This window comes from Pelobates fuscus, chromosome 3 (genome assembly GCF_036172605.1).
Source record: "Pelobates fuscus isolate aPelFus1 chromosome 3, aPelFus1.pri, whole genome shotgun sequence".
Classification (NCBI taxonomy): domain Eukaryota; kingdom Metazoa; phylum Chordata; class Amphibia; order Anura; family Pelobatidae; genus Pelobates; species Pelobates fuscus.
The window spans coordinates 393,179,222-393,199,923 of record NC_086319.1 but is presented as its reverse complement, the minus strand read 5'-3'; the positions used below and the strand labels follow the sequence as shown (position 1 = coordinate 393,199,923).

Here is a 20,702-nt window from a genome sequence, read left to right as displayed (position 1 = left end):
ATTTAGAAAGGTTTTAAAAGAGAACTGTTACTTAATGGCCAAAATCAGATTAGCAGCTGAATAATTCTTGGAATCTTTGCTGGATATTAAAAAGATGGTTGCCAACGGGATGGCTTTCTCACTTGCTTCACGTAGAGCCTTATAGTTGTAATCCGGGGGCACAGATTATGCTTCCAAAGCACGTCTCTGTGCTATATGTCTCCTGGAAGAAGTCTTCTTTGGAAAACCCTTTGAGAAAGTTGATGGGAAAAAGGCCTTGCTTTCACAAGAAAAAAAAAGAAGGTTTAATCAAACATTCTAGGGGATCAAATAAACTGAGAATGACCCTGTGAAGTAAATAAGATAGACACATATAGTATCTCCTTTTTAAACTGCCAGAGAAGCAAATACAAATTTTAGGTTGATGAATTTTCAGTCAACATATATTTAATATATAGTGGTTGTTCTTGTGTGATTTATGTGCCATAACGCAAGAGATGTAGATTCGGTGCAATAATGATGAGGCACATAAGATAGTTTTCCAATTCTAGAGCTAAAATAGGCACTGCTGAGATTCGAACTCAGGATTTCCTGTTTACTAGACAGGCGCTTTAACCAACTAAGCCACAGCACCACAACATACTGGCTCATGCCTTGTTTTACGTTTTCCAAATAATGGCAGATTGGACCTTTCTCTATCCAAGAGATACATCATTGGAGGATTAATTGACATCAATCCATCCTTGTTTTACGTTTTCCAAATGGTGGCAGATTGGACCTTTCTCTATCCAAGAGATACATCATTGGAGGATTAATTGACATCAATCCATCTTTATAGCAAATACATCTCAGTTGTCAACAAACATTCAAATATTGCCCGCAGCTATGAAGGTAATAAACTACATTTCCACACAGACCGTGGCAGTATCAGTTTTGAAGATTAACTTTGTCCCAGTGGCACAAGATTGGAACTTGACTGATTGATTAATTGATAGAGGATAACTATAGCTCTAAAAGATCCCCCTCCTTTCATACTCCACTCTATTCTCCTTTCCTCACTCAATTCCCTCAGTCATGATAATTTTACCAAAGTGAACTTTCTTTTCTGACCACTATCCATGTCTAGCATGGGTATACAGAGAATGCTAAATGCTGCCTCTGCAGGACACATTGTACTATAGGAAACCACCTTCTCCGCCTTGAGTTGTGCAGCTAATTCACCAAACTCTGCGTTCTGTGTTTGGGTCTGGGTTTTGGTTACTTTTATGGATGGCCATTGCCTTTCTTCCCCATGCCTCCGTCTTGTCCACAGCTGCCATCACAGGTCCCAGCATATTGAGAGAGAGTATTCAGGACTTTCAAATAATAGATTGAGAATGTGCTTGGAAATATTTAGAAAGGTTTTAAAAGAGAACTGTTACTTAATGGCCAAAATCAGATTAGCAGCTGAATAATTCTTGGAATCTTTGCTGGATATTAAAAAGATGGTTGCCAACGGGATGGCTTTCTCACTTGCTTCACGTAGAGCCTTATAGTTGTAATCCGGGGGCACAGATTATGCTTCCAAAGCACGTCTCTGTGCTATATGTCTCCTGGAAGAAGTCTTCTTTGGAAAACCCTTTGAGAAAGTTGATGGGAAAAAGGCCTTGCTTTCACAAGAAAAAAAAAGAAGGTTTAATCAAACATTCTAGGGGATCAAATAAACTGAGAATGACCCTGTGAAGTAAATAAGATAGACACATATAGTATCTCCTTTTTAAACTGCCAGAGAAGCAAATACAAATTTTAGGTTGATGAATTTTCAGTCAACATATATTTAATATATAGTGGTTGTTCTTGTGTGATTTATGTGCCATAACGCAAGAGATGTAGATTCGGTGCAATAATGATGAGGCACATAAGATAGTTTTCCAATTCTAGAGCTAAAATAGGCACTGCTGAGATTCGAACTCAGGATCTCCTGTTTACTAGACAGGCGCTTTAACCAACTAAGCCACAGCACCACAACATACTGGCTCATGCCTTGTTTTACGTTTTCCAAATAATGGCAGATTGGACCTTTCTCTATCCAAGAGATACATCATTGGAGGATTAATTGACATCAATCCATCCTTGTTTTACGTTTTCCAAATGGTGGCAGATTGGACCTTTCTCTATCCAAGAGATACATCATTGGAGGATTAATTGACATCAATCCATCTTTATAGCAAATACATCTCAGTTGTCAACAAACATTCAAATATTGCCCGCAGCTATGAAGGTAATAAACTACATTTCCACACTGACCGTGGCAGTATCAGTTTTGAAGATTAACTTTGTCCCAGTGGCACAAGATTGGAACTTGACTGATTGATTAATTGATAGAGGATAACTATAGCTCTAAAAGATCCCCCTCCTTTCATACTCCACTCTATTCTCCTTTCCTCACTCAATTCCCTCAGTCATGATAATTTTACCAAAGTGAACTTTCTTTTCTGACCACTATCCATGTCTAGCATGGGTATACAAAGAATGCTAAATGCTGCCTCTGCAGGACACATTGTACTATAGGAAACCACCTTCTCCGCCTTGAGTTGTGCAGCTAATTCACCAAACTCTGCGTTCTGTGTTTGGGTCTGGGTTTTGGTTACTTTTATGGATGGCCATTGCCTTTCTTCCCCATGCCTTCGTCTTGTCCACAGCTGCCATCACAGGTCCCAGCATATTGAGAGAGAGTATTCAGGACTTTCAAATAATAGATTGAGAATGTGCTTGGAAATATTTAGAAAGGTTTTAAAAGAGAACTGTTACTTAATGGCCAAAATCAGATTAGCAGCTGAATAATTCTTGGAATCTTTGCTGGATATTAAAAAGATGGTTGCCAACGGGATGGCTTTCTCACTTGCTTCACGTAGAGCCTTATAGTTGTAATCCGGGGGCACAGATTATGCTTCCAAAGCACGTCTCTGTGCTATATGTCTCCTGGAAGAAGTCTTCTTTGGAAAACCCTTTGAGAAAGTTGATGGGAAAAAGGCCTTGCTTTCACAAGAAAAAAAAAGAAGGTTTAATCAAACATTCTAGGGGATCAAATAAACTGAGAATGACCCTGTGAAGTAAATAAGATAGACACATATAGTATCTCCTTTTTAAACTGCCAGAGAAGCAAATACAAATTTTAGGTTGATGAATTTTCAGTCAACATATATTTAATATATAGTGGTTGTTCTTGTGTGATTTATGTGCCATAACGCAAGAGATGTAGATTCGGTGCAATAATGATGAGGCACATAAGATAGTTTTCCAATTCTAGAGCTAAAATAGGCACTGCTGAGATTCGAACTCAGGATCTCCTGTTTACTAGACAGGCGCTTTAACCAACTAAGCCACAGCACCACAACATACTGGCTCATGCCTTGTTTTACGTTTTCCAAATAATGGCAGATTGGACCTTTCTCTATCCAAGAGATACATCATTGGAGGATTAATTGACATCAATCCATCCTTGTTTTACGTTTTCCAAATGGTGGCAGATTGGACCTTTCTCTATCCAAGAGATACATCATTGGAGGATTAATTGACATCAATCCATCTTTATAGCAAATACATCTCAGTTGTCAACAAACATTCAAATATTGCCCGCAGCTATGAAGGTAATAAACTACATTTCCACACTGACCGTGGCAGTATCAGTTTTGAAGATTAACTTTGTCCCAGTGGCACAAGATTGGAACTTGACTGATTGATTAATTGATAGAGGATAACTATAGCTCTAAAAGATCCCCCTCCTTTCATACTCCACTCTATTCTCCTTTCCTCACTCAATTCCCTCAGTCATGATAATTTTACCAAAGTGAACTTTCTTTTCTGACCACTATCCATGTCTAGCATGGGTATACAAAGAATGCTAAATGCTGCCTCTGCAGGACACATTGTACTATAGGAAACCACCTTCTCCGCCTTGAGTTGTGCAGCTAATTCACCAAACTCTGCGTTCTGTGTTTGGGTCTGGGTTTTGGTTACTTTTATGGATGGCCATTGCCTTTCTTCCCCATGCCTCGGTCTTGTCCACAGCTGCCATCACAGGTCCCAGCATATTGAGAGAGAGTATTCAGGACTTTCAAATAATAGATTGAGAATGTGCTTGGAAATATTTAGAAAGGTTTTAAAAGAGAACTGTTACTTAATGGCCAAAATCAGATTAGCAGCTGAATAATTCTTGGAATCTTTGCTGGATATTAAAAAGATGGTTGCCAACGGGATGGCTTTCTCACTTGCTTCACGTAGAGCCTTATAGTTGTAATCCGGGGGCACAGATTATGCTTCCAAAGCACGTCTCTGTGCTATATGTCTCCTGGAAGAAGTCTTCTTTGGAAAACCCTTTGAGAAAGTTGATGGGAAAAAGGCCTTGCTTTCACAAGAAAAAAAAAGAAGGTTTAATCAAACATTCTAGGGGATCAAATAAACTGAGAATGACCCTGTGAAGTAAATAAGATAGACACATATAGTATCTCCTTTTTAAACTGCCAGAGAAGCAAATACAAATTTTAGGTTGATGAATTTTCAGTCAACATATATTTAATATATAGTGGTTGTTCTTGTGTGATTTATGTGCCATAACGCAAGAGATGTAGATTCGGTGCAATAATGATGAGGCACATAAGATAGTTTTCCAATTCTAGAGCTAAAATATGCACTGCTGAGATTCGAACTCAGGATCTCCTGTTTACTAGACAGGCGCTTTAACCAACTAAGCCACAGCACCACAACATACTGGCTCATGCCTTGTTTTACGTTTTCCAAATAATGGCAGATTGGACCTTTCTCTATCCAAGAGATACATCATTGGAGGATTAATTGACATCAATCCATCCTTGTTTTACGTTTTCCAAATGGTGGCAGATTGGACCTTTCTCTATCCAAGAGATACATCATTGGAGGATTAATTGACATCAATCCATCTTTATAGCAAATACATCTCAGTTGTCAACAAACATTCAAATATTGCCCGCAGCTATGAAGGTAATAAACTACATTTCCACACTGACCGTGGCAGTATCAGTTTTGAAGATTAACTTTGTCCCAGTGGCACAAGATTGGAACTTGACTGATTGATTAATTGATAGAGGATAACTATAGCTCTAAAAGATCCCCCTCCTTTCATACTCCACTCTATTCTCCTTTCCTCACTCAATTCCCTCAGTCATGATAATTTTACCAAAGTGAACTTTCTTTTCTGACCACTATCCATGTCTAGCATGGGTATACAAAGAATGCTAAATGCTGCCTCTGCAGGACACATTGTACTATAGGAAACCACCTTCTCCGCCTTGAGTTGTGCAGCTAATTCACCAAACTCTGCGTTCTGTGTTTGGGTCTGGGTTTTGGTTACTTTTATGGATGGCCATTGCCTTTCTTCCCCATGCCTCCGTCTTGTCCACAGCTGCCATCACAGGTCCCAGCATATTGAGAGAGAGTATTCAGGACTTTCAAATAATAGATTGAGAATGTGCTTGGAAATATTTAGAAAGGTTTTAAAAGAGAACTGTTACTTAATGGCCAAAATCAGATTAGCAGCTGAATAATTCTTGGAATCTTTGCTGGATATTAAAAAGATGGTTGCCAACGGGATGGCTTTCTCACTTGCTTCACGTAGAGCCTTATAGTTGTAATCCGGGGGCACAGATTATGCTTCCAAAGCACGTCTCTGTGCTATATGTCTCCTGGAAGAAGTCTTCTTTGGAAAACCCTTTGAGAAAGTTGATGGGAAAAAGGCCTTGCTTTCACAAGAAAAAAAAAGAAGGTTTAATCAAACATTCTAGGGGATCAAATAAACTGAGAATGACCCTGTGAAGTAAATAAGATAGACACATATAGTATCTCCTTTTTAAACTGCCAGAGAAGCAAATACAAATTTTAGGTTGATGAATTTTCAGTCAACATATATTTAATATATAGTGGTTGTTCTTGTGTGATTTATGTGCCATAACGCAAGAGATGTAGATTCGGTGCAATAATGATGAGGCACATAAGATAGTTTTCCAATTCTAGAGCTAAAATAGGCACTGCTGAGATTCGAACTCAGGATCTCCTGTTTACTAGACAGGCGCTTTAACCAACTAAGCCACAGCACCACAACATACTGGCTCATGCCTTGTTTTACGTTTTCCAAATAATGGCAGATTGGACCTTTCTCTATCCAAGAGATACATCATTGGAGGATTAATTGACATCAATCCATCCTTGTTTTACGTTTTCCAAATGGTGGCAGATTGGACCTTTCTCTATCCAAGAGATACATCATTGGAGGATTAATTGACATCAATCCATCTTTATAGCAAATACATCTCAGTTGTCAACAAACATTTAAATATTGCCCGCAGCTATGAAGGTAATAAACTACATTTCCACACTGACCGTGGCAGTATCAGTTTTGAAGATTAACTTTGTCCCAGTGGCACAAGATTGGAACTTGACTGATTGATTAATTGATAGAGGATAACTATAGCTCTAAAAGATCCCCCTCCTTTCATACTCCACTCTATTCTCCTTTCCTCACTCAATTCCCTCAGTCATGATAATTTTACCAAAGTGAACTTTCTTTTCTGACCACTATCCATGTCTAGCATGGGTATACAAAGAATGCTAAATGCTGCCTCTGCAGGACACATTGTACTATAGGAAACCACCTTCTCCGCCTTGAGTTGTGCAGCTAATTCACCAAACTCTGCGTTCTGTGTTTGGGTCTGGGTTTTGGTTACTTTTATGGATGGCCATTGCCTTTCTTCCCCATGCCTCCGTCTTGTCCACAGCTGCCATCACAGGTCCCAGCATATTGAGAGAGAGTATTCAGGACTTTCAAATAATAGATTGAGAATGTGCTTGGAAATATTTAGAAAGGTTTTAAAAGAGAACTGTTACTTAATGGCCAAAATCAGATTAGCAGCTGAATAATTCTTGGAATCTTTGCTGGATATTAAAAAGATGGTTGCCAACGGGATGGCTTTCTCACTTGCTTCACGTAGAGCCTTATAGTTGTAATCCGGGGGCACAGATTATGCTTCCAAAGCACGTCTCTGTGCTATATGTCTCCTGGAAGAAGTCTTCTTTGGAAAACCCTTTGAGAAAGTTGATGGGAAAAAGGCCTTGCTTTCACAAGAAAAAAAAAGAAGGTTTAATCAAACATTCTAGGGGATCAAATAAACTGAGAATGACCCTGTGAAGTAAATAAGATAGACACATATAGTATCTCCTTTTTAAACTGCCAGAGAAGCAAATACAAATTTTAGGTTGATGAATTTTCAGTCAACATATATTTAATATATAGTGGTTGTTCTTGTGTGATTTATGTGCCATAACGCAAGAGATGTAGATTCGGTGCAATAATGATGAGGCACATAAGATAGTTTTCCAATTCTAGAGCTAAAATAGGCACTGCTGAGATTCGAACTCAGGATCTCCTGTTTACTAGACAGGCGCTTTAACCAACTAAGCCACAGCACCACAACATACTGGCTCATGCCTTGTTTTATGTTTTCCAAATAATGGCAGATTGGACCTTTCTCTATCCAAGAGATACATCATTGGAGGATTAATTGACATCAATCCATCCTTGTTTTACGTTTTCCAAATGGTGGCAGATTGGACCTTTCTCTATCCAAGAGATACATCATTGGAGGATTAATTGACATCAATCCATCTTTATAGCAAATACATCTCAGTTGTCAACAAACATTTAAATATTGCCCGCAGCTATGAAGGTAATAAACTACATTTCCACACTGACCGTGGCAGTATCAGTTTTGAAGATTAACTTTGTCCCAGTGGCACAAGATTGGATCTTGACTGATTGATTAATTGATAGAGGATAACTATAGCTCTAAAAGATCCCCCTCCTTTCATACTCCACTCTATTCTCCTTTCCTCACTCAATTCCCTCAGTCATGATAATTTTACCAAAGTGAACTTTCTTTTCTGACCACTATCCATGTCTAGCATGGGTATACAAAGAATGCTAAATGCTGCCTCTGCAGGACACATTGTACTATAGGAAACCACCTTCTCCGCCTTGAGTTGTGCAGCTAATTCACCAAACTCTGCGTTCTGTGTTTGGGTCTGGGTTTTGGTTACTTTTATGGATGGCCATTGCCTTTTTTCCCCATGCCTCCGTCTTGTCCACAGCTGCCATCACAGGTCCCAGCATATTGAGAGAGATTTTTCAGGACTTTCAAATAATAGATTGAGAATGTGCTTGGAAATATTTAGAAAGGTTTTAAAAGAGAACTGTTACTTAATGGCCAAAATCAGATTAGCAGCTGAATAATTCTTGGAATCTTTGCTGGATATTAAAAAGATGGTTGCCAACGGGATGGCTTTCTCACTTGCTTCACGTAGAGCCTTATAGTTGTAATCCGGGGGCACAGATTATGCTTCCAAAGCACGTCTCTGTGCTATATGTCTCCTGGAAGAAGTCTTCTTTGGAAAACCCTTTGAGAAAGTTGATGGGAAAAAGGCCTTGCTTTCACAAGAAAAAAAAAGAAGGTTTAATCAAACATTCTAGGGGATCAAATAAACTGAGAATGACCCTGTGAAGTAAATAAGATAGACACATATAGTATCTCCTTTTTAAACTGCCAGAGAAGCAAATACAAATTTTAGGTTGATGAATTTTCAGTCAACATATATTTAATATATAGTGGTTGTTCTTGTGTGATTTATGTGCCATAACGCAAGAGATGTAGATTCGGTGCAATAATGATGAGGCACATAAGATAGTTTTCCAATTCTAGAGCTAAAATAGGCACTGCTGAGATTCGAACTCAGGATCTCCTGTTTACTAGACAGGCGCTTTAACCAACTAAGCCACAGCACCACAACATACTGGCTCATGCCTTGTTTTACGTTTTCCAAATAATGGCAGATTGGACCTTTCTCTATCCAAGAGATACATCATTGGAGGATTAATTGACATCAATCCATCCTTGTTTTACGTTTTCCAAATGGTGGCAGATTGGACCTTTCTCTATCCAAGAGATACATCATTGAAGGATTAATTGACATCAATCCATCTTTATAGCAAATACATCTCAGTTGTCAACAAACATTCAAATATTGCCCGCAGCTATGAAGGTAATAAACTACATTTCCACACTGACCGTGGCAGTATCAGTTTTGAAGATTAACTTTGTCCCAGTGGCACAAGATTGGAACTTGACTGATTGATTAATTGATAGAGGATAACTATAGCTCTAAAAGATCCCCCTCCTTTCATACTCCACTCTATTCTCCTTTCCTCACTCAATTCCCTCAGTCATGATAATTTTACCAAAGTGAACTTTCTTTTCTGACCACTATCCATGTCTAGCATGGGTATACAAAGAATGCTAAATGCTGCCTCTGCAGGACAAATTGTACTATAGGAAACCACCTTCTCCGCCTTGAGTTGTGCAGCTAATTCACCAAACTCTGCGTTCTGTGTTTGGGTCTGGGTTTTGGTTACTTTTATGGATGGCCATTGCCTTTCTTCCCCATGCCTCCGTCTTGTCCACAGCTGCCATCACAGGTCCCAGCATATTGAGAGAGAGTATTCAGGACTTTCAAATAATAGATTGAGAATGTGCTTGGAAATATTTAGAAAGGTTTTAAAAGAGAACTGTTACTTAATGGCCAAAATCAGATTAGCAGCTGAATAATTCTTGGAATCTTTGCTGGATATTAAAAAGATGGTTGCCAACGGGATGGCTTTCTCACTTGCTTCACGTAGAGCCTTATAGTTGTAATCCGGGGGCACAGATTATGCTTCCAAAGCACGTCTCTGTGCTATATGTCTCCTGGAAGAAGTCTTCTTTGGAAAACCCTTTGAGAAAGTTGATGGGAAAAAGGCCTTGCTTTCACAAGAAAAAAAAAGAAGGTTTAATCAAACATTCTAGGGGATCAAATAAACTGAGAATGACCCTGTGAAGTAAATAAGATAGACACATATAGTATCTCCTTTTAAAACTGCCAGAGAAGCAAATAAAAATTTTAGGTTGATGAATTTTCAGTCAACATATATTTAATATATAGTGGTTGTTCTTGTGTGATTTATGTGCCATAACGCAAGAGATGTAGATTCGGTGCAATAATGATGAGGCACATAAGATAGTTTTCCAATTCTAGAGCTAAAATAGGCACTGCTGAGATTCAAATTCAGGATCTCCTGTTTACTAGACAGGCGCTTTAACCAACTAAGCCACAGCACCACAACATTCTGGCTCATGCCTTGTTTTACGTTTTCCAAATAATGGCAGATTGGACCTTTCTCTATCCAAGAGATACATCATTGGAGGATTAATTGACATCAATCCATCCTTGTTTTACGTTTTCCAAATGGTGGCAGATTGGACCTTTCTCTATCCAAGAGATACATCATTGGAGGATTAATTGACATCAATCCATCTTTATAGCAAATACATCTCAGTTGTCAACAAACATTTAAATATTGCCCGCAGCTATGAAGGTAATAAACTACATTTCCACACTGACCGTGGCAGTATCAGTTTTGAAGATTAACTTTGTCCCAGTGGCACAAGATTGGAACTTGACTGATTGATTAATTGATAGAGGATAACTATAGCTCTAAAAGATCCCCCTCCTTTCATACTCCACTCTATTCTCCTTTCCTCACTCAATTCCCTCAGTCATGATAATTTTACCAAAGTGAACTTTCTTTTCTGACCACTATCCATGTCTAGCATGGGTATACAAAGAATGCTAAATGCTGCCTCTGCAGGACACATTGTACTATAGGAAACCACCTTCTCCGCCTTGAGTTGTGCAGCTAATTCACCAAACTCTGCGTTCTGTGTTTGGGTCTGGGTTTTGGTTACTTTTATGGATGGCCATTGCCTTTCTTCCCCATGCCTTCGTCTTGTCCACAGCTGCCATCACAGGTCCCAGCATATTGAGAGAGAGTATTCAGGACTTTCAAATAATAGATTGAGAATGTGCTTGGAAATATTTAGAAAGGTTTTAAAAGAGAACTGTTACTTAATGGCCAAAATCAGATTAGCAGCTGAATAATTCTTGGAATCTTTGCTGGATATTAAAAAGATGGTTGCCAACGGGATGGCTTTCTCACTTGCTTCACGTAGAGCCTTATAGTTGTAATCCGGGGGCACAGATTATGCTTCCAAAGCACGTCTCTGTGCTATATGTCTCCTGGAAGAAGTCTTCTTTGGAAAACCCTTTGAGAAAGTTGATGGGAAAAAGGCCTTGCTTTCACAAGAAAAAAAAAGAAGGTTTAATCAAACATTCTAGGGGATCAAATAAACTGAGAATGACCCTGTGAAGTAAATAAGATAGACACATATAGTATCTCCTTTTTAAACTGCCAGAGAAGCAAATACAAATTTTAGGTTGATGAATTTTCAGTCAACATATATTTAATATATAGTGGTTGTTCTTGTGTGATTTATGTGCCATAACGCAAGAGATGTAGATTCGGTGCAATAATGATGAGGCACATAAGATAGTTTTCCAATTCTAGAGCTAAAATAGGCACTGCTGAGATTCGAACTCAGGATCTCCTGTTTACTAGACAGGCGCTTTAACCAACTAAGCCACAGCACCACAACATACTGGCTCATGCCTTGTTTTACGTTTTCCAAATAATGGCAGATTGGACCTTTCTCTATCCAAGAGATACATCATTGGAGGATTAATTGACATCAATCCATCCTTGTTTTACGTTTTCCAAATGGTGGCAGATTGGACCTTTCTCTATCCAAGAGATACATCATTGAAGGATTAATTGACATCAATCCATCTTTATAGCAAATACATCTCAGTTGTCAACAAACATTCAAATATTGCCCGCAGCTATGAAGGTAATAAACTACATTTCCACACTGACCGTGGCAGTATCAGTTTTGAAGATTAACTTTGTCCCAGTGGCACAAGATTGGAACTTGACTGATTGATTAATTGATAGAGGATAACTATAGCTCTAAAAGATCCCCCTCCTTTCATACTCCACTCTATTCTCCTTTCCTCACTCAATTCCCTCAGTCATGATAATTTTACCAAAGTGAACTTTCTTTTCTGACCACTATCCATGTCTAGCATGGGTATACAAAGAATGCTAAATGCTGCCTCTGCAGGACAAATTGTACTATAGGAAACCACCTTCTCCGCCTTGAGTTGTGCAGCTAATTCACCAAACTCTGCGTTCTGTGTTTGGGTCTGGGTTTTGGTTACTTTTATGGATGGCCATTGCCTTTCTTCCCCATGCCTCCGTCTTGTCCACAGCTGCCATCACAGGTCCCAGCATATTGAGAGAGAGTATTCAGGACTTTCAAATAATAGATTGAGAATGTGCTTGGAAATATTTAGAAAGGTTTTAAAAGAGAACTGTTACTTAATGGCCAAAATCAGATTAGCAGCTGAATAATTCTTGGAATCTTTGCTGGATATTAAAAAGATGGTTGCCAACGGGATGGCTTTCTCACTTGCTTCACGTAGAGCCTTATAGTTGTAATCCGGGGGCACAGATTATGCTTCCAAAGCACGTCTCTGTGCTATATGTCTCCTGGAAGAAGTCTTCTTTGGAAAACCCTTTGAGAAAGTTGATGGGAAAAAGGCCTTGCTTTCACAAGAAAAAAAAAGAAGGTTTAATCAAACATTCTAGGGGATCAAATAAACTGAGAATGACCCTGTGAAGTAAATAAGATAGACACATATAGTATCTCCTTTTAAAACTGCCAGAGAAGCAAATAAAAATTTTAGGTTGATGAATTTTCAGTCAACATATATTTAATATATAGTGGTTGTTCTTGTGTGATTTATGTGCCATAACGCAAGAGATGTAGATTCGGTGCAATAATGATGAGGCACATAAGATAGTTTTCCAATTCTAGAGCTAAAATAGGCACTGCTGAGATTCAAATTCAGGATCTCCTGTTTACTAGACAGGCGCTTTAACCAACTAAGCCACAGCACCACAACATTCTGGCTCATGCCTTGTTTTACGTTTTCCAAATAATGGCAGATTGGACCTTTCTCTATCCAAGAGATACATCATTGGAGGATTAATTGACATCAATCCATCCTTGTTTTACGTTTTCCAAATGGTGGCAGATTGGACCTTTCTCTATCCAAGAGATACATCATTGGAGGATTAATTGACATCAATCCATCTTTATAGCAAATACATCTCAGTTGTCAACAAACATTTAAATATTGCCCGCAGCTATGAAGGTAATAAACTACATTTCCACACTGACCGTGGCAGTATCAGTTTTGAAGATTAACTTTGTCCCAGTGGCACAAGATTGGAACTTGACTGATTGATTAATTGATAGAGGATAACTATAGCTCTAAAAGATCCCCCTCCTTTCATACTCCACTCTATTCTCCTTTCCTCACTCAATTCCCTCAGTCATGATAATTTTACCAAAGTGAACTTTCTTTTCTGACCACTATCCATGTCTAGCATGGGTATACAAAGAATGCTAAATGCTGCCTCTGCAGGACACATTGTACTATAGGAAACCACCTTCTCCGCCTTGAGTTGTGCAGCTAATTCACCAAACTCTGCGTTCTGTGTTTGGGTCTGGGTTTTGGTTACTTTTATGGATGGCCATTGCCTTTCTTCCCCATGCCTTCGTCTTGTCCACAGCTGCCATCACAGGTCCCAGCATATTGAGAGAGAGTATTCAGGACTTTCAAATAATAGATTGAGAATGTGCTTGGAAATATTTAGAAAGGTTTTAAAAGAGAACTGTTACTTAATGGCCAAAATCAGATTAGCAGCTGAATAATTCTTGGAATCTTTGCTGGATATTAAAAAGATGGTTGCCAACGGGATGGCTTTCTCACTTGCTTCACGTAGAGCCTTATAGTTGTAATCCGGGGGCACAGATTATGCTTCCAAAGCACGTCTCTGTGCTATATGTCTCCTGGAAGAAGTCTTCTTTGGAAAACCCTTTGAGAAAGTTGATGGGAAAAAGGCCTTGCTTTCACAAGAAAAAAAAAGAAGGTTTAATCAAACATTCTAGGGGATCAAATAAACTGAGAATGACCCTGTGAAGTAAATAAGATAGACACATATAGTATCTCCTTTTTAAACTGCCAGAGAAGCAAATACAAATTTTAGGTTGATGAATTTTCAGTCAACATATATTTAATATATAGTGGTTGTTCTTGTGTGATTTATGTGCCATAACGCAAGAGATGTAGATTCGGTGCAATAATGATGAGGCACATAAGATAGTTTTCCAATTCTAGAGCTAAAATAGGCACTGCTGAGATTCGAACTCAGGATCTCCTGTTTACTAGACAGGCGCTTTAACCAACTAAGCCACAGCACCACAACATACTGGCTCATGCCTTGTTTTACGTTTTCCAAATAATGGCAGATTGGACCTTTCTCTATCCAAGAGATACATCATTGGAGGATTAATTGACATCAATCCATCCTTGTTTTACGTTTTCCAAATGGTGGCAGATTGGACCTTTCTCTATCCAAGAGATACATCATTGGAGGATTAATTGACATCAATCCATCTTTATAGCAAATACATCTCAGTTGTCAACAAACATTCAAATATTGCCCGCAGCTATGAAGGTAATAAACTACATTTCCACACTGACCGTGGCAGTATCAGTTTTGAAGATTAACTTTGTCCCAGTGGCACAAGATTGGAACTTGACTGATTGATTAATTGATAGAGGATAACTATAGCTCTAAAAGATCCCCCTCCTTTCATACTCCACTCTATTCTCCTTTCCTCACTCAATTCCCTCAGTCATGATAATTTTACCAAAGTGAACTTTCTTTTCTGACCACTATCCATGTCTAGCATGGGTATACAAAGAATGCTAAATGCTGCCTCTGCAGGACAAATTGTACTATAGGAAACCACCTTCTCCGCCTTGAGTTGTGCAGCTAATTCACCAAACTCTGCGTTCTGTGTTTGGGTCTGGGTTTTGGTTACTTTTATGGATGGCCATTGCCTTTCTTCCCCATGCCTCCGTCTTGTCCACAGCTGCCATCACAGGTCCCAGCATATTGAGAGAGAGTATTCAGGACTTTCAAATAATAGATTGAGAATGTGCTTGGAAATATTTAGAAAGGTTTTAAAAGAGAACTGTTACTTAATGGCCAAAATCAGATTAGCAGCTGAATAATTCTTGGAATCTTTGCTGGATATTAAAAAGATGGTTGCCAACGGGATGGCTTTCTCACTTGCTTCACGTAGAGCGTTATAGTTGTAATCCGGGGGCACAGATTATGCTTCCAAAGCACGTCTCTGTGCTATATGTCTCCTGGAAGAAGTCTTCTTTGGAAAACCCTTTGAGAAAGTTGATGGGAAAAAGGCCTTGCTTTCACAAGAAAAAAAAAGAAGGTTTAATCAAACATTCTAGGGGATCAAATAAACTGAGAATGACCCTGTGAAGTAAATAAGATAGACACATATAGTATCTCCTTTTTAAACTGCCAGAGAAGCAAATACAAATTTTAGGTTGATGAATTTTCAGTCAACATATATTTAATATATAGTGGTTGTTCTTGTGTGATTTATGTGCCATAACGCAAGAGATGTAGATTCGGTGCAATAATGATGAGGCACATAAGATAGTTTTCCAATTCTAGAGCTAAAATAGGCACTGCTGAGATTCGAACTCAGGATCTCCTGTTTACTAGACAGGCGCTTTAACCAACTAAGCCACAGCACCACAACATACTGGCTCATGCCTTGTTTTACGTTTTCCAAATAATGGCAGATTGGACCTTTCTCTATCCAAGAGATACATCATTGGAGGATTAATTGACATCAATCCATCCTTGTTTTACGTTTTCCAAATGGTGGCAGATTGGACCTTTCTCTATCCAAGAGATACATCATTGGAGGATTAATTGACATCAATCCATCTTTATAGCAAATACATCTCAGTTGTCAACAAACATTCAAATATTGCCCGCAGCTATGAAGGTAATAAACTACATTTCCACACTGACCGTGGCAGTATCAGTTTTGAAGATTAACTTTGTCCCAGTGGCACAAGATTGGAACTTGACTGATTGATTAATTGATAGAGGATAACTATAGCTCTAAAAGATCCCCCTCCTTTCATACTCCACTCTATTCTCCTTTCCTCACTCAATTCCCTCAGTCATGATAATTTTACCAAAGTGAACTTTCTTTTCTGACCACTATCCATGTCTAGCATGGGTATACAAAGAATGCTAAATGCTGCCTCTGCAGGACACATTGTACTATAGGAAACCACCTTCTCCGCCTTGAGTTGTGCAGCTAATTCACCAAACTCTGCGTTCTGTGTTTGGGTCTGGGCTTTGGTTACTTTTATGGATGGCCATTGCCTTTCTTCCCCATGCTTCCGTCTTGTCCACAGCTGCCATCACAGGTCCCAGCATATTGAGAGAGAGTATTCAGGACTTTCAAATAATAGATTGAGAATGTGCTTGGAAATATTTAGAAAGGTTTTAAAAGAGAACTGTTACTTAATGGCCAAAATCAGATTAGCAGCTGAATAATTCTTGGAATCTTTGCTGGATATTAAAAAGATGGTTGCCAACGGGATGGCTTTCTCACTTGCTTCACGTAGAGCCTTATAGTTGTAATCCGGGGGCACAGATTATGCTTCCAAAGCACGTCTCTGTGCTATATGTCTCCTGGAAGAAGTCTTCTTTGGAAAACCCTTTGAGAAAGTTGATGGGAAAAAGGCCTTGCTTTCACAAGAAAAAAAAAGAAGGTTTAATCAAACATTCTAGGGGATCAAATAAACTGAGAATGACCCTGTGAAGTAAATAAGATAGACACATATAGTATCTCCTTTTTAAACTGCCAGAGAAGCAAATACAAATTTTAGGTTGATGAATTTTCAGTCAACATATATTTAATATATAGTGGTTGTTCTTGTGTGATTTATGTGCCATAACGCAAGAGATGTAGATTCGGTGCAATAATGATGAGGCACATAAGATAGTTTTCCAATTCTAGAGCTAAAATAGGCACTGCTGAGATTCGAACTCAGGATCTCCTGTTTACTAGACAGGCGCTTTAACCAACTAAGCCACAGCACCACAACATACTGGCTCATGCCTTGTTTTACGTTTTCCAAATAATGGCAGATTGGACCTTTCTCTATCCAAGAGATACATCATTGGAGGATTAATTGACATCAATCCATCCTTGTTTTACGTTTTCCAAATGATGGCAGATTGGACCTTTCTCTATCCAAGAGATACATCATTGGAGGATTAATTGACATCAATCCATCCTTGTTTTACGTTTTCCAAATGGTGGCAGATTGGACCTTTCTCTATCCAAGAGATACATCATTGGAGGATTAATTGACATCAATCCATCTTTATAGCAAATACATCTCAGTTGTCAACAAACATTCAAATATTGCCCGCAGCTATGAAGGTAATAAACTACATTTCCACACTGACCGTGGCAGTATCAGTTTTGAAGATTAACTTTGTCCCAGTGGCACAAGATTGGAACTTGACTGATTGATTAATTGATAGAGGATAACTATAGCTCTAAAAGATCCCCCTCCTTTCATACTCCACTCTTTTCTCCTTTCCTCACTCAATTCCCTCAGTCATGATAATTTTACCAAAGTGAACTTTCTTTTCTGACCACTATCCATGTCTAGCATGGGTATACAGAGAATGCTAAATGCTGCCTCTGCAGGACACATTGTACTATAGGAAACCACCTTCTCCGCCTTGAGTTGTGCAGCTAATTCACCAAACTCTGCGTTCTGTGTTTGGGTCTGGGTTTTGGTTACTTTTATGGATGGCCATTGCCTTTCTTCCCCATGCCTCCGTCTTGTCCACAGCTGCCATCACAGGTCCCAGCATATTGAGAGAGAGTATTCAGGACTTTCAAATAATAGATTGAGAATGTGCTTGGAAATATTTAGAAAGGTTTTAAAAGAGAACTGTTACTTAATGGCCAAAATCAGATTAGCAGCTGAATAATTCTTGGAATCTTTGCTGGATATTAAAAAGATGGTTGCCAACGGGATGGCTTTCTCACTTGCTTCACGTAGAGCCTTATAGTTGTAATCCGGGGGCACAGATTATGCTTCCAAAGCACGTCTCTGTGCTATATGTCTCCTGGAAGAAGTCTTCTTTGGAAAACCCTTTGAGAAAGTTGATGGGAAAAAGGCCTTGCTTTCACAAGAAAAAAAAAGAAGGTTTAATCAAACATTCTAGGGGATCAAATAAACTGAGAATGACCCTGTGAAGTAAATAAGATAGACACATATAGTATCTCCTTTTTAAACTGCCAGAGAAGCAAATACAAATTTTAGGTTGATGAATTTTCAGTCAACATATATTTAATATATAGTGGTTGTTCTTGTGTGATTTATGTGCCATAACGCAAGAGATGTAGATTCGGTGCAATAATGATGAGGCACATAAGATAGTTTTCCAATTCTAGAGCTAAAATAGGCACTGCTGAGATTCGAACTCAGGATCTCCTGTTTACTAGACAGGCGCTTTAACCAACTAAGCCACAGCACCACAACATACTGGCTCATGCCTTGTTTTACGTTTTCCAAATAATGGCAGATTGGACCTTTCTCTATCCAAGAGATACATCATTGGAGGATTAATTGACATCAATCCATCCTTGTTTTACGTTTTCCAAATGGTGGCAGATTGGACCTTTCTCTATCCAAGAGATACATCATTGGAGGATTAATTGACATCAATCCATCTTTATAGCAAATACATCTCAGTTGTCAACAAACATTCAAATATTGCCCGCAGCTATGAAGGTAATAAACTAAATTTCCACACTGACCGTGGCAGTATCAGTTTTGAAGATTAACTTTGTCCCAGTGGCACAAGATTGGAACTTGACTGATTGATTAATTGATAGAGGATAACTATAGCTCTAAAAGATCCCCCTCCTTTCATACTCCACTCTATTCTCCTTTCCTCACTCAATTCCCTCAGTCATGATAATTTTACCAAAGTGAACTTTCTTTTCTGACCACTATCCATGTCTAGCATGGGTATACAAAGAATGCTAAATGCTGCCTCTGCAGGACACATTGTACTATAGGAAACCACCTTCTCCGCCTTGAGTTGTGCAGCTAATTCACCAAACTCTGCGTTCTGTGTTTGGGTCTGGGTTTTGGTTACTTTTATGGATGGCCATTGCCTTTCTTCCCCATGCCTTCGTCTTGTCCACAGCTGCCATCACAGGTCCCAGCATATTGAGAGAGAGTATTCAGGACTTTCAAATAATAGATTGAGAATGTGCTTGGAAATATTTAGAAAGGTTTTAAAAGAGAACTGTTACTTAATGGCCAAAATCAGATTAGCAGCTGAATAATTCTTGGAATCTTTGCTGGATATTAAAAAGATGGTTGCCAACGGGATGGCTTTCTCACTTGCTTCACGTAGAGCCTTATAGTTGTAATCCGGGGGCACAGATTATGCTTCCAAAGCACGTCTCTGTGCTATATGTCTCCTGGAAGAAGTCTTCTTTGGAAAACCCTTTGAGAAAGTTGATGGGAAAAAGGCCTTGCTTTCACAAGAAAAAAAAAGAAGGTTTAATCAAACATTCTAGGGGATCAAATAAACTGAGAATGACCCTGTGAAGTAAATAAGATAGACACATATAGTATCTCCTTTTTAAACTGCCAGAGAAGCAAATACAAATTTTAGGTTGATGAATTTTCAGTCAACATATATTTAATATATAGTGGTTGTTCTTGTGTGATTTATGTGCCATAACGCAAGAGATGTAGATTCGGTGCAATAATGATGAGGCACATAAGATAGTTTTCCAATTCTAGAGCTAAAATAGGCACTGCTGAGATTCGAACTCAGGATCTCCTGTTTACTAGACAGGCGCTTTAACCAACTAAGCCACAGCACCACAACATACTGGCTCATGCCTTGTTTTACGTTTTCCAAATAATGGCAGATTGGACCTTTCTCTATCCAAGAGATACATCATTGGAGGATTAATTGACATCAATCCATCCTTGTTTTACGTTTTCCAAATGGTGGCAGATTGGACCTTTCTCTATCCAAGAGATACATCATTGGAGGATTAATTGACATCAATCCATCTTTATAGCAAATACATCTCAGTTGTCAACAAACATTCAAATATTGCCCGCAGCTATGAAGGTAATAAACTAAATTTCCACACTGACCGTGGCAGTATCAGTTTTGAAGATTAACTTTGTCCCAGTGGCACAAGATTGGAACTTGACTGATTGATTAATTGATAGAGGATAACTATAGCTCTAAAAGATCCCCCTCCTTTCATACTCCACTCTATTCTCCTTTCCTCACTCAATTCCCTCAGTCATGATAATTTTACCAAAGTGAACTTTCTTTTCTGACCACTATCCATGTCTAGCATGGGTATACAAAGAATGCTAAATGCTGCCTCTGCAGGACACATTGTACTATAGGAAACCACCTTCTCCGCCTTGAGTTGTGCAGCTAATTCACCAAACTCTGCGTTCTGTGTTTGGGTCTGGGTTTTGGTTACTTTTATGGATGGCCATTGCCTTTCTTCCCCATGCCTCCGTCTTGTCCACAGCTGCCATCACAGGTCCCAGCATATTGAGAGAGAGTATTCAGGACTTTCAAATAATAGATTGAGAATGTGCTTGGAAATATTTAGAAAGGTTTTAAAAGAGAACTGTTACTTAATGGCCAAAATCAGATTAGCAGCTGAATAATTCTTGGAATCTTT

General features: G+C 38.8%; 13 non-coding genes across 13 annotated transcripts; all 13 read right to left on the bottom strand.

Moving 5' to 3' along the window:
- Positions 1 to 539: 539 nt before the first annotated feature.
- TRNAT-AGU (transfer RNA threonine (anticodon AGU)) lies at positions 540 to 613 on the bottom strand. The gene has a single exon. It is a non-coding gene; the product is annotated as a tRNA-Thr (tRNA).
- A 1,295-nt stretch (positions 614 to 1,908) lies between these two features.
- Positions 1,909 to 1,982, bottom strand: TRNAT-AGU (transfer RNA threonine (anticodon AGU)). Its single transcript has one exon. It is a non-coding gene; the product is annotated as a tRNA-Thr (tRNA).
- Positions 1,983 to 3,277: 1,295 nt separating this feature from the next.
- Positions 3,278 to 3,351, bottom strand: TRNAT-AGU (transfer RNA threonine (anticodon AGU)). The gene has a single exon. It is a non-coding gene; the product is annotated as a tRNA-Thr (tRNA).
- A 1,295-nt stretch (positions 3,352 to 4,646) lies between these two features.
- TRNAT-AGU (transfer RNA threonine (anticodon AGU)) lies at positions 4,647 to 4,720 on the bottom strand. The gene has a single exon. It is a non-coding gene; the product is annotated as a tRNA-Thr (tRNA).
- A 1,295-nt stretch (positions 4,721 to 6,015) lies between these two features.
- TRNAT-AGU (transfer RNA threonine (anticodon AGU)) lies at positions 6,016 to 6,089 on the bottom strand. The gene has a single exon. It is a non-coding gene; the product is annotated as a tRNA-Thr (tRNA).
- Positions 6,090 to 7,384: 1,295 nt separating this feature from the next.
- Positions 7,385 to 7,458, bottom strand: TRNAT-AGU (transfer RNA threonine (anticodon AGU)). The gene has a single exon. It is a non-coding gene; the product is annotated as a tRNA-Thr (tRNA).
- Positions 7,459 to 8,753: 1,295 nt separating this feature from the next.
- TRNAT-AGU (transfer RNA threonine (anticodon AGU)) lies at positions 8,754 to 8,827 on the bottom strand. Its single transcript has one exon. It is a non-coding gene; the product is annotated as a tRNA-Thr (tRNA).
- Positions 8,828 to 11,491: 2,664 nt separating this feature from the next.
- TRNAT-AGU (transfer RNA threonine (anticodon AGU)) lies at positions 11,492 to 11,565 on the bottom strand. The gene has a single exon. It is a non-coding gene; the product is annotated as a tRNA-Thr (tRNA).
- A 2,664-nt stretch (positions 11,566 to 14,229) lies between these two features.
- Positions 14,230 to 14,303, bottom strand: TRNAT-AGU (transfer RNA threonine (anticodon AGU)). The gene has a single exon. It is a non-coding gene; the product is annotated as a tRNA-Thr (tRNA).
- A 1,295-nt stretch (positions 14,304 to 15,598) lies between these two features.
- Positions 15,599 to 15,672, bottom strand: TRNAT-AGU (transfer RNA threonine (anticodon AGU)). The gene has a single exon. It is a non-coding gene; the product is annotated as a tRNA-Thr (tRNA).
- A 1,295-nt stretch (positions 15,673 to 16,967) lies between these two features.
- TRNAT-AGU (transfer RNA threonine (anticodon AGU)) lies at positions 16,968 to 17,041 on the bottom strand. The gene has a single exon. It is a non-coding gene; the product is annotated as a tRNA-Thr (tRNA).
- Positions 17,042 to 18,425: 1,384 nt separating this feature from the next.
- TRNAT-AGU (transfer RNA threonine (anticodon AGU)) lies at positions 18,426 to 18,499 on the bottom strand. Its single transcript has one exon. It is a non-coding gene; the product is annotated as a tRNA-Thr (tRNA).
- Positions 18,500 to 19,794: 1,295 nt separating this feature from the next.
- TRNAT-AGU (transfer RNA threonine (anticodon AGU)) lies at positions 19,795 to 19,868 on the bottom strand. Its single transcript has one exon. It is a non-coding gene; the product is annotated as a tRNA-Thr (tRNA).
- Between the last annotated feature and the right edge of the window lie 834 nt (positions 19,869 to 20,702).